Raw genomic sequence first — 12,372 nt, forward strand, 5'->3', positions numbered from 1 at the left:
TTACATGGCTAGTTCCCTGTTAAAACTGAAATATGCAATTTGTTTTCCAGGCAGACATATTCAGAACTTATGTTCTCAATACATTTTGTTCTTTTAATAGATGTATAGTTCAACCTCTCTACTTACTTTCTACACGAACACAGGTGTTCTCACTACATTAAATAAACTCTCTCACACAAATTGTGTGGCTCCATCAAGCACGACACATTGACGATAGGACCGAGCGATAAATCTATCAACATTTTCGATTGTGCGTACAACTATCACTATTCTTAAATAAATTTATGCAACGGTGGCATCACAGAGACTGAGGTTAGAAACAGAAGTTCACTTGTGGTTAATGTTAACAGCACGTCTTTGCCCGATAACATTACTGGAGAAGTAACGGTTGCTACTTGTCTCCTACCAGTTGAAGAATTTAACAACAGGAACCGCATTTCTTACAGTGGCTGCGAAATATCTTTCACATCTAACCACGCATAATTCAGTTGAAGACCTCTACAGTTATTTACGCAACATAGTTCAGAAACAAAACTGTACTTCTAATCGAAACGTGTACAACTGAAGAAAATTTTAAAAAAATACAGCAGAGTAGCGCAACGCCGTGTCTAGAATGAAAAGAAGATTATGGTTTAACTCCCGTTGATTACGTAGGAGTTACAGATGAAGAAGAACCTCGCATAGGAAGGGAATGGAGAAGGAAATCGGCTATGCTCTTTTCAACTGAACCATTCCAGCATTCGACTTCACTGAATCAGAGAAATCACAAGAACCTTAAGGGGGATTTATACACCTGCTCCAGCGCCTCGCTTCCTCGCAACCCCGCTCAAGGTTGTATCCACAGATTTAATGTACGATGTTTTAATACACACAGCTATGTCTGCTGTTCAGCTCCCCCACGATAAGACGCCAAAACTTCGTTTAGACACTGTCCTGTGGCGCGGTCTCTTTCATTTTACTGTCCGAGCTTCCCTATTCATTTCTTAGGCACAAACACGTACGAAGAGCCGCGCGGAATTAGCCGAGCGGTCTCAGGCGCTGCAGTCATGGACTGTGCGGCTGGTCCGGCGGAGGTTCGAGTCCTCCCTCGGGCATGGGTGTGTGTGTTTGTCCTTAGGGTAATTTAGGTTAAGTAGTGTGTAAGCTTAGGGACTGATGACCTTAGCAGTTAAGTACCATAAGATTTCACACACATTTGAACACGTACGACGAGTGAGGTTTTCGTTGTTACGCGGGATGATGAGGTAACAAAATACCGTTTTACTACCGCGAGATTCTGTACCTATTATTTACCATCTTTGCAGCTGGTGTTTTTCAGTAAAATGGCTCCCGCTTTCTACCTTTAGCTACTGTTATCTCATTTAACGTCTTCGACAGCTGATATTTTTCAGTAAAATGGAACCTGCTTTCTTTAGGAATCCACACCTTAGAGGTATATTAAGTACATTCACCATATTCGAATAAGACACACGGTTTATATCAAAATTTATTGAAAATTTATTAATCAGAAACTATGATAAAATTTGTGGCATTTTCACAAAATAATTAAATTTTCGTTCCAGTTATAGTACAAAGATGCTTACGTATACTTACGATTTCCAAATATATAAAATATTATAATCTACATATCTAAGAAAATAAGTCCGAGCGACTGAAGTTGACATCAATACACTAGTTCTAGAGTAACCTAAGGAATAATTTAATGATGAGCATATAGGCTTTATAACTTTGATGTCACATCCTAAAAAAAAAGTAATCATTTTAAAAAAACAACATATAAGATTTTTGTTTCGCACTCTCGCTATCAAAAAATGGCTTTAAGCTCTATGGGACTTAACATCTGAGGTCATCAGACCCTTGACTTAGAACTACGTAAACCTAACTAACCTAAGGACATCACACACATCCATGCCCGAGGCAGGATTCGAACCTGCAACCGTAGGAGCCGCACGGTTCCCGACTGAAGCGCCTAGAACCGCTCGACACAGCGGCAGGCTACTGTCGCTATCATTGTCTGTTCAAAAATACTGACTTCATTTTACAAATTAATAAAACGAAGTGAGAATCTGGTCGACAGATAAAAGAAAAAAAATTAGTCCATGTAGAAGATGTCCCAGAAATGTTGAGACAAACTTCAGGGGTTGTCTTGAGGGTATCATGAGGAACAATTCGAGGACAGAAACCGGTGTTCGGAAATGTCATCCAACAACGCTACAGAGTGTCAAAAGTTAAAGATGCCCGCGCCTGCCATTAGGCCACCCCTTCGGCGGTAAACGAGACTTCGTACGCTGACGGACCGTAGGCGGAATGTCTCGCAACGTTTTTTGTTATTCAGTGATCGCGACTGATTGCCACGATAGCCAGTGGAGAAGATGGAGCTAGTTGCTGCGTAGTTGCCTCCTTCAAACGTGATGCTCTGTTACTTGGGTGGATGACAGTTTCGGACACGGGTTTCACTCTACAGTTTATTTTCTTCATGTATACAGAAAAACAATGGACTTTTGAGAGTGTTCCGTGAGAAAAATAAAATGTGGATTGAAACCCGTGTTCGAAACCGTCCTGCACCGAGGCAACAGAGAATCGCATTCATAGGAGACAAGGCCTTTCTAAGCAGGCGATCACTGAATAATAAACAACAATGCGAGACGTTCCGCCTACGGTCCGTCACGTTTGCTGCCGACGGGGCGGTCTAGTGGCACTACAATGATAATACGTTTCTTAACCTAATCTTAAAGGGCAACGGATGAGTAGAAATCTGGAAATTTTCAATTTTTTCATGGATCATAATCTAAGGAATTCCTCCTTTCTAACGATATGTAACACATACATATTATTGCTTCATTTCTCGTTTATTCATTTTTAAAGAAAATACTGTGCGTGTGTGATCATGTACTACATTAGTGCTCAGACTGAAATTTGATTTTTTAAATCCCCCTACTCCGAGGGAAATTATTTAGGAGATGAGGGTTGAAAATCTTTCAAAGCAGTTGAAGAAGGGAAGCCATATGGAGAAAACGTAACTATCACTAGGCAGGAGTGCATACATAATGTGCAAAAGCGAATGGCCATGCAAAACGTTAGTAGCATTGAAGATCTGAGAACAGCAGTGTGGGTAGTTTTGTTTTACCTCTCTTCAACGACAAACCCATTCATGGCCTAATGCTCCACAGAAAGTAATTCCTATAAATTCAACACACTGCAGCGTCATTGGACTGCGTTTCTTAACACATGATCCTATCCTCGATTTGTTCCTCAAGACACCGTACACAACCCCTCTAAATTTGTCGCATTATCTCTGGAACACCCTATATTTCAGAAAATAATTGCGAATAACAGCTACTACATCTACCGAGGGAAGTGATGCAGTGGTTAAGCCAGAGGATTCGTGTTCGGAAAGAGTGAGGCTCAAATACCCGCACGGCCTTGTAGGTTTGAGATTTCCATTAATTCCCTAAATTAGTAAATAGGTTGTTTCTTTAAAAGGGCTGTAGTCGATTTCCTGGATGGTAACTTGAGTTTCCTGTCTAACGATCTCGACATCGGTGAAACGTTAAACACTAACTATTTTCTCCTTCCTTTTCAGTTATAATATTTACCTATTCGTTGAAGCCTACCTGCATATGAATGGCGCACGGCTGTAAGCGTCGATAAAAGTTACTGTAATTGGAAGTTCCAATTGCCAGCGAATTTATGTGGTGCACTATCTGATCAAAAGTATCCGGGCACTTGTTAGTGTCCACCCTTCGCCTTTATGATGGCTTTAAAAAACAAAACGTGTTTCATTAAAACATCATGAAACATGTCAGAAAATGGTCCACATCACGCTATTTCCTTATCAAGTGCACATCCTATTGTTTTGGGGCTGCAAATTTACTACCCAGCATTGTGGTGGAAAGATATAGTGAAAGGCGATAGCAACCATCTCTGGGGTAGGTATATGTCCCCTATCGCCTTGCGTGCAGATTGGAGTGCAATTTTTTAAGAAGCCACCGAGCGCTCTAAGTGGAGGTGACTTACGTTACACAATCTCTCTCGAACCCGCGAGGGCAAGAAAAGAAATTAGACTCTGCTCTATTTTCAGCATTTACCTGGGAGAGCGAGAGAACAGAAGACGGAAGCAGAAGGGAGCAGGTGGAGCAAGAGATTAGTGTTTAACGTCCTCTCGACGATGAGGTTATTAGAGATGGCGCAAAAGCTCGGATTAGGAAAGTACGAGGAAGGAAATCGGCAGTGCTCTTTCAAAGGAACCTTTCCGGCATTTTCCTGACGAGACTTAGGGAAATCAAGTAAAACGTGAACCAAGATGGCCGGACGCGGGTCTCAACCGTCGTCCTACCGAATGCGAGGAGGAGGAGGAGGAGGAGATTAGTGTTTAACGTCCCGTCGACAACGAGGTCATTAGAGACGGAGCGCAAGCTCGGGTTAGGGAAGGACGGGGAAGGAAATCGGCCGTGCCCTTTGGAAGGAACCATCCCGGCATTTGCCTGAAAGGATTTAGGAAAATCACGGAAAACCTAAATCAGGATGGCCGGAGACGGGATTGAACCGTCGTCCTCCCGAATCCGAGTCCAGTGTGCTAACCACTGCGCCACCTCGCTCGGTCCCGAATGCGAGTCCAGTGTGCTAGCCACAGCGCCACCTCGCTCCCTGAAAGCGAAGGGCAGATGGCAGAGAGAGAGAGAGAGAGAGAGGTGGGGGGGAGAGGAGATATTGTCTTGGAGCAGGAAGGGACATAACTAGAAAGAAGGGAGATTAAACTCGAACGTCCCGTTGCCTAGAAAGGGAGCATTACTTGGAGGATTGGGGAAGGAAGCGGCTGTCGTAATCTTGAGAAGCCATTCCGCCATTATCACCTACAGTGATTTGATTCAGAGAAGCGTCTGAAAAGTTAAATTAAGAAGTGAGGACTTGCATTTGATCCTGCTCTTCCAGAATCTGAACCTACAGTCTTGGTCGAAGGAAGGCTGGGAAATATTTGGCTTCGTAATTGGTGACAAAATTTCTCTCTCCCTGGCGCGCCACGTCGATGCGCTTCTCTAGTGTTAATCGAAGAAAATAGCTGCGTTTGGTTCGGAGCGATATAAACCGAGCCTGACAGACACTGATGATATGTGGACTGCTTTGGCTTTTTTCCTGTCGTGAAACGTTCTAAAATCACAATAGAAAGTATTAGATAAAGAGGCAGAGAACACCGAAATAACAAAGTCCTACGTATTTCCAAGAAGGAAAAAAATTAGACGAGAAAATGAAAGCGACGGTAAGGAGGAGAGTGAGGGCCGGTGAAAGGAGCGGCGCGCGGTGCTGGGGGAGGGGGGATTGTTTGGTGGCAGGCGCGCCCCTGTAATTAGGCAAGCTGCAGGCGACCGCCGGCGGCGCGGGCGCCGCGCGCCTAGCCAGCCCGCAGTTTCGGCAACGCTGGTCTCTTATCGATCGGCGGGCGCCCGCGCCTGTCTGAGGTCGGGGGCGGGACTCGCGTGTAGGGGTAATAGGGTTGGGGATGCGTAAGGAAAACCCGGCCCCCATCAGGGCGGCGCGCCGTCTGGCCAACCACTCCCCCCACACCCACACCCATCCCCACCACAAACGACACGCTCTCCAGCTGCAGATGCTGCCAAACCGCCAACTTCTCTCACAGTCATTTCTTCGTCAACGTTTAGCATCTTTTGTAATTATTCCCCTGGAAGAGAAGACCAACTTTTTTACGGGACGGGACAAAGTACAAATTTTCGAACACGCGGTGAAAGATGTTGCATTTAGAATAAAAACGATCTTGTTTGCTTCGCCGTAGACCTTTCCGGCACAACGTACATCGTCCATGTTCTTCCAGAGAGTAGACACCATCCCATAAGCGAGAGGTCTGAACGCCTACAAAATACCAACCTATTGTTATTGTTGCTGTTGTTGTTGTGGTATTCAATCCGAGGACAAATTTTATGCAGCTGTCCCCGCTGTCCCATCCAATACAAGCCTCTTCATCTCTCAATATTTTACCAAAGAAGATGTCATATAATTAAGTTGTGCAGAAGAGCTGCGTGTCCTCGGAAAATATAACAGCTGTAGCTTCCCCTGTTTTCAACCGCTGACAGTACCATCATATCGAGGCCTTGTTGCTGATGGGTTGGGTTGTTTGGGAGAGGAGACCAGACAGCGAGGTCATCGGCCTCATCGGATTAGGGAAGGACGGGGAAGGAAGTCGGCCGTGCCCTTTCGAAGGAACCATCCCGGCATTTGCCTGGAGCGATTTAAGGAAATCACGGAAAACCTAAATCATGATGTATTGATGCCATGAGAGGTATAAGAGTAAGAAAGATAGTCCCAGTTTGCTCTGTTAGTCAGTCTCCACCAAGCGTTGGGGTAATCTTCAGATTCAAAACGGAATTGAAATTGGTTTTGAAAATAAAAAGAAATGCTAGTAAGTAACCCTGATTGTGTTACGTTGTTGATTTGAAGCGCAAGAAATTGTAGGCTCGACCAACTGTTCGCCAGATTAGATATTTATTTCCACATGTAAAGGAATTTGTGTTGGGAAACGTTTCGAGTCCAACGAAATGGATCTTTCCCTGCTATTGAATGCCTCAGCCTTATAGCCGTACAGGCGAGGGGAGGGGGCGATGTTAACAACAACAAATGGTTCAAATGGCTCTGAGCACTATGGGACTTAACATCTATGGTCATCAGTCCCCTAGAACTTAGAACTACTTAAACCTAACTAACCTAAGGACATCACACAACACCCAGCCATCACGAGGCAGAGAAAATCCCTGACCCCGCCGGGAATCGAACCCGGGGACCCGGGCGTGGGATGCGAGAACGCTACCGCACGACCACGAGATGCGGGCGGACACTTTCTCATCAAGGAGATCAACATCAAGTGGCAGTTAAGTTTCGGAAGGCAGAATACCAGGAGAACAAAGTTAAAACAATACGAAAAAATATGAGTTACACAACACGGTGTTTTTTAATTGTACTGACAGTAGTCACGGTTTCCCAAAGACCTAATTTCTTCAAATATGCTCATCAGTTTTCCCACTGCCATAAAGCTTCCTGTGCCTGGTTGAAACAATTTTCTTCTTTTTCAAATCCATGTCGCTTCTCGCTTGTGTTTTGATCCCTTGATCCAGAAAACTAGTGCAATGGTAAGGAACTGTTATTTTATCCACTGCAAGGTGATAATAAGAGTAATCCTTTTGAACTACAAAAACACAAAAATAAAACACCTTTCCAGAAGATGAAACCGACTTAAACGTTTTTAAAGTAGGGCCTCAAGCTTCCTTCCACCGCTTTGATTACTACTTCATGTTGACTTGAAATGGCCGATCGTTGACTCACCCACGGCAATAAATCGGGCAAACATTTCTAAAACATCCGTTATCCCATTTGCTACAAACGAGCAAACACGACGTTTGAAGCTTCCTGCCAGATAAGTCTCAACGTAAAATGTACCTCTCTTTTTGTTTTGCCTTGCTTATCGAATCAGCTATGTCATAAACCATTAATCACTGATCTTCCAGTACTATATACTCGATGATTTCATATAATGAAAATTAAGGGGTAGAATCCTTATAAATCTCCACCAACCCCTGTCCGTGATAAGTGTTATCGTCCACAACACACACTTTTATGATGACACAGTATTCCAGTTTATCTATTGAGATACAGACAAACAACACAAACAACTTAATAAGCTTTTTAAAATCTTCTCTTGCTTCTTCCGCTTATCCATTAATGGGTGTTGGCGACCACACGATGCATCTGTATTCTATGAACCGCAGCATGTAGTAATTCATAAGCACTTGTTAAATCCTGTCCGCAGCTTTATGTTACCTAGCCAACATAGTCTTTTTCGCCCTTTTATTCTTTTTCCCTTCAATCACCAACTGTAGAAGCATATATTTGGTGTTCCATAACATATGTCCCAGATATGCAGATTTTCGTCTTTTAAACGTTGTTAGCATTGTTTACTGTTTATGTATTCTTCTCAATACTTCGGTGTTAGTTACGCTTGCATTCTCCGGTATTTTAAGCATTTTGCGGTAAATCCACATTTCAAAATCCTCGATCTTCCTTGCAGTTTCATATTTAGCACCTACCTTTCAAAACTGTATAGAAGTACAGACCAGACGAAACACCTTACAATTCGCACTCTAAGGTTTTAGGTCTAGGTCTCCAATTGTGAGAATCTTCTTAAATTTATGAACGAAGTTTTATATCCAGGTCTGATCTCAGGCTTCACAGAGCCAAGCTTCAAGGTACTTAAATTTGTCTACTCTTTGTATTAACGAGCGACTGAATGGTAGATACGCATCTATAAAGGACTCGTGCAGTCGTGTGACAATCATTAAATGCGTCTTTTTGGTGTTAATATTTAGATCTAGATTACTGCTGTTATCTCCAACTATGTTCACGAGTTGTTGATGTCCATCTAAACTATCAGCAGTTAATACTGTATAACGAATGTTGTTGTTGAACACTCCATCAACTTTTATGCCTTTTTCTATACCACCAAGCTTCCTGAAGAATACCCTCTAAGTATAAACATACACTATTGACGAACGAGGAATCACTCTACTGAAGATTTGGGGAATAACAGCAACGAACTGTAACACTGAAACTCGGAGATAATAACACTACCACATGCAGATGATTTAACCAGACTTATTCGTACTGTGATGAAGCTACTAATGCATTACGCATTTTTATGTGCGGTTTACAGGTGAATAATCATTGCACTGTAAATACTTCGTGGGAACGTTATCTGCCGCAGACGGCTTCTGGGTGGACGATCCAGAAATAAAATGACAAATCATAATTCCATTAAACACCACGGGGATGAGTTACGATTGCTGACTTCGTTCTACTAGTCGACTTACAAGTTGACGCGGTTTAGCTGCAGCTCTTCAGCAGGAAATGTTCAGTTTATTCCAGTTCAGGCTCCACACTGGCATGGAACCATCCAGCGAAACGCAATACATATACAGAGCGAAACAATAAAAGGCCACATTTGTATTTGGCAAGAGGTGGATACTAATTCTTCCTTCTCCCCCGTTAAAACTGTAATACTGTCATATTTCTATTGCTCTCACTGTCGACGGGAAAGAAAAATATAGATATAGCTTCGATATAAACTGAGAAACTAATTACAATTTCACGGTGTTGCGCGCATATGTCTTAGCATGAGGTGTAGCATTTCATATACAACGGGAAGCTGCCGATTGTTTGTCGACGCTGCGACGCGATCACGGCCTCCATCGTCCGTCAGACGCCAGCAGTGAGTGAAGCGCAAAGCAGTAATTTGTGAAATAAACAAAATGCGTCCAGCCGGACACCGCGCGTGGTTGTCAATGCTGCTATGCCGGCCATTAAAACGGTCATTATACGGAATCTGGTTTCTCTCCTGTCCGTCGCCCGCCGACTGAAACTTGATCTCCCAAACGAAATTTTGACATTTGAGCCCATTTATTGGGATTCAAATTACGGCAGGGCACAGTACAAAAAAATTCGAACGCGAATCGCGCTAAATGCTGTAATAATTTTGCTCTGTGTTTCCGCGGATGAACGGCAACGCTCGCAATCAATTATCTGAAGCCGCGGGCATACGTTGAAATTACCTATTATTATCGTCGAAAATTATGGTATCAAATTGCAATTTTTTGCTTCCTACGTTCACCCGGCCACACTGTTCCTAGCAATTAAAATGGATTCCTGGTTTACTAGTGTCTCTTAATACCTCCAGCTGTCAACGAGAACGTCACTCTCTAAATATGTGCAAAGACCACGAATGCTACATGACTTCCTTTAATATACAGATAATCTGCAATGCAAAGAAGATAAAGGTGTAATTTCCTGTCAGCAACGAGACCGTAAGTGACGTACCTGTAATTCTAGCTCAGCAGGAGATGTCTAGAGGAAGCAAGCGAAAGTGGATTTATCGAATGAACTATCGAGCCATTCGCCTGAATGGTTAATGGAAAGCTATAGGAAACCTAATACTTTCGCTCTATTGGAGATTTTAACTGTTATCCATCGGAATTTCAGTTCAGTATTTTGATCACTGTGTCAACTCGCTTCGTACTGACCTTTGATCCGTGTGTTTTAAAAATGGTTCAAATGGCTCTGAGATCTATGGGACTTCACTTCTGAGGTCATCAATCCCCTAGAACTTAGAACTACTTAAACCTAACTAACCTAAGGACATCACACACACCCATGCCCGAGGCAGGATTCGAACCTGCGACTGTAGCGGTCGCGCGGTTCCAGACTGTAGCGCCTAGAACCGCTCGGCCACCCCGGCCGGCCGTGTGTTTTAAACTTGAAAAATAATTTTTCATCCACGGGTGACTTTAGACAGTAGATGCCGAAATGCCACAGGCTAATTTCGAATAAACCTCTTGCAAGAAACTTTAACCTGCATTCATTCCTCGTCACAGACGAAAGAATCCGCACGATTAACATGTATACCTTGACGTGATGTGGCATTTTTTTCCAAATATATGAGTGGCTCGCAGGTTCCTTAAGCAGTAGAACCCAGTATGTTGTCCTCGACGGCGGCGAGTTTTCATCAGAGACAAGCCTATCGTCCGGAGTGCCCCAGGGATGTATGATAAGACTGCTATTATTTTGTGTACACATAAATGCCCTGGCGGACAGGGTGGGCAGCAATCTGTGGTTGTTTGTTGATGATACTTTGGTATACAGGAACGTGTCGAAGTTGCGAGGATACAAGACGACACACACAAAATTTCTAGTTGGTGTGATGAATGACAGCTAGTTCTAAATTCAGACGAACGTAAGTTACTGTGGATGAGGAGGTAAGACAAACCCGCAATATTCGGATACAGCATTAGTAGTGTCCTGCTTGACACAGTCTCGACGTTTAAAGTGTGGATTGTGATAGGGAAGGCGAATGGTCGACTTCGATTTATTGGGAGAATTTTTGGAAAGTTTGGTCCATCTGTAAAGAAATTCGCATACAGGAGGCTAGTGCGACCCATTCTTCAATACTGCTCGACTGTTTGAGATTAAAGGAAGACATCGAAACAGTTAAGAGGCGGGCTGTTACATTTGTTACTGGTAAGTCTGAACGACCCGCAAGTATTAAGGAGATGCTTCGGGAACACAAACGAGAATCCCTGGAGGGAATGGCAAGTTCTTTTCGAGGAACGCTATTGAGAAAATTCAGAAAACCGGCATTTGCAACTGACTGCAGAACTGTCACCAGCATACATTTCACTTTAAGGACCACGAAGATAATTAGGGCCGTTACGGAGGCAAACAGATAGTGTTTCCTCCGTCGCCACATCTGTGTGCGGAACAGGAAAGTTGTAGTACAATGTACCCTCCATCATGGACCTTAAGGTGGCTTGCGGAGTATGTATGTAGATATACTTGTACATAAAATTCACTCGGCTTGCAGGCGCGTAAAGTGGTTTAAAATCCACAAGCTGTGAAAACACTGACAATAAAGACGGCTGCCTGCAGCTAAGAACAGCCTGGGACCTGCCATGGGCAGGTTGAAGCGGGCAAGCGACGTAAGCATTCCCTTATATAGATGGCGCTGAGCAAGCACCTCGCACAGAAGGAAGAGCAGCTATATAACGACGGCCGCAGCCATCACACGACAGTCACCACTCGACAATGGCCTAGCAGCACTCGACCCAAAAAAGTTGACGTGGCAGGAAATAGAGAAAATTTTATCAGTAAATATCGCCGCGAAGCGAAGTATTAGTTTTATTTTTATTTAGCGTATGGCACTTAAGTACATCTTAGTATTGGATCACGTTATTCTACATTACATAACATTACATATATTCACAGACAAACATCTAGTTCTTGTATATATTCAATGGATTCTTGGGATGCCACGAGGAATTCTTCAAAGTCCCCACTGAACGCTCTAGCATTGCATTCTTCTCTGATGTGTTGGATGGTTTGGTTAGGCGCACCGCAGTCACAGGCTGGCGAAGACAGGAGTCCCCATTTACAGAGTGAGTCAGCACATCTTCCATGCCCAGTTCTTAATCGGTTCAGAGTTGACCAGATCTTTCGGGGCTGATCAAACCGAGGAACTGCCTCAGTAACACAAGGCATTAGGTGGCAAGTTATTGGAGCATTCTGGAGCCATTCTCTTCTTCAAGAGTTGATGTCAGACCCAGTGAGGCTGTCGAGAGCAAGAGGAGGATGTCTTGAACGAAGCCTCGTGATACTCAGATCAGGTATATCGACGAGTACCAGTAGTTCAGGATTTGCTTCGATCTTGTTGTATTCCCTGACCAAGGGTGCTTCTCGTCGTATTTTTGAGGGTGGTATATGACTCAGGACAGGTAGCCATATGTTAGGGGTAGACCTAACGGTTCCTGAAATAATGCGCATGGT

Source organism: Schistocerca piceifrons, chromosome X (genome assembly GCF_021461385.2).
Source record: "Schistocerca piceifrons isolate TAMUIC-IGC-003096 chromosome X, iqSchPice1.1, whole genome shotgun sequence".
Lineage (NCBI taxonomy): Eukaryota > Metazoa > Arthropoda > Insecta > Orthoptera > Acrididae > Schistocerca > Schistocerca piceifrons.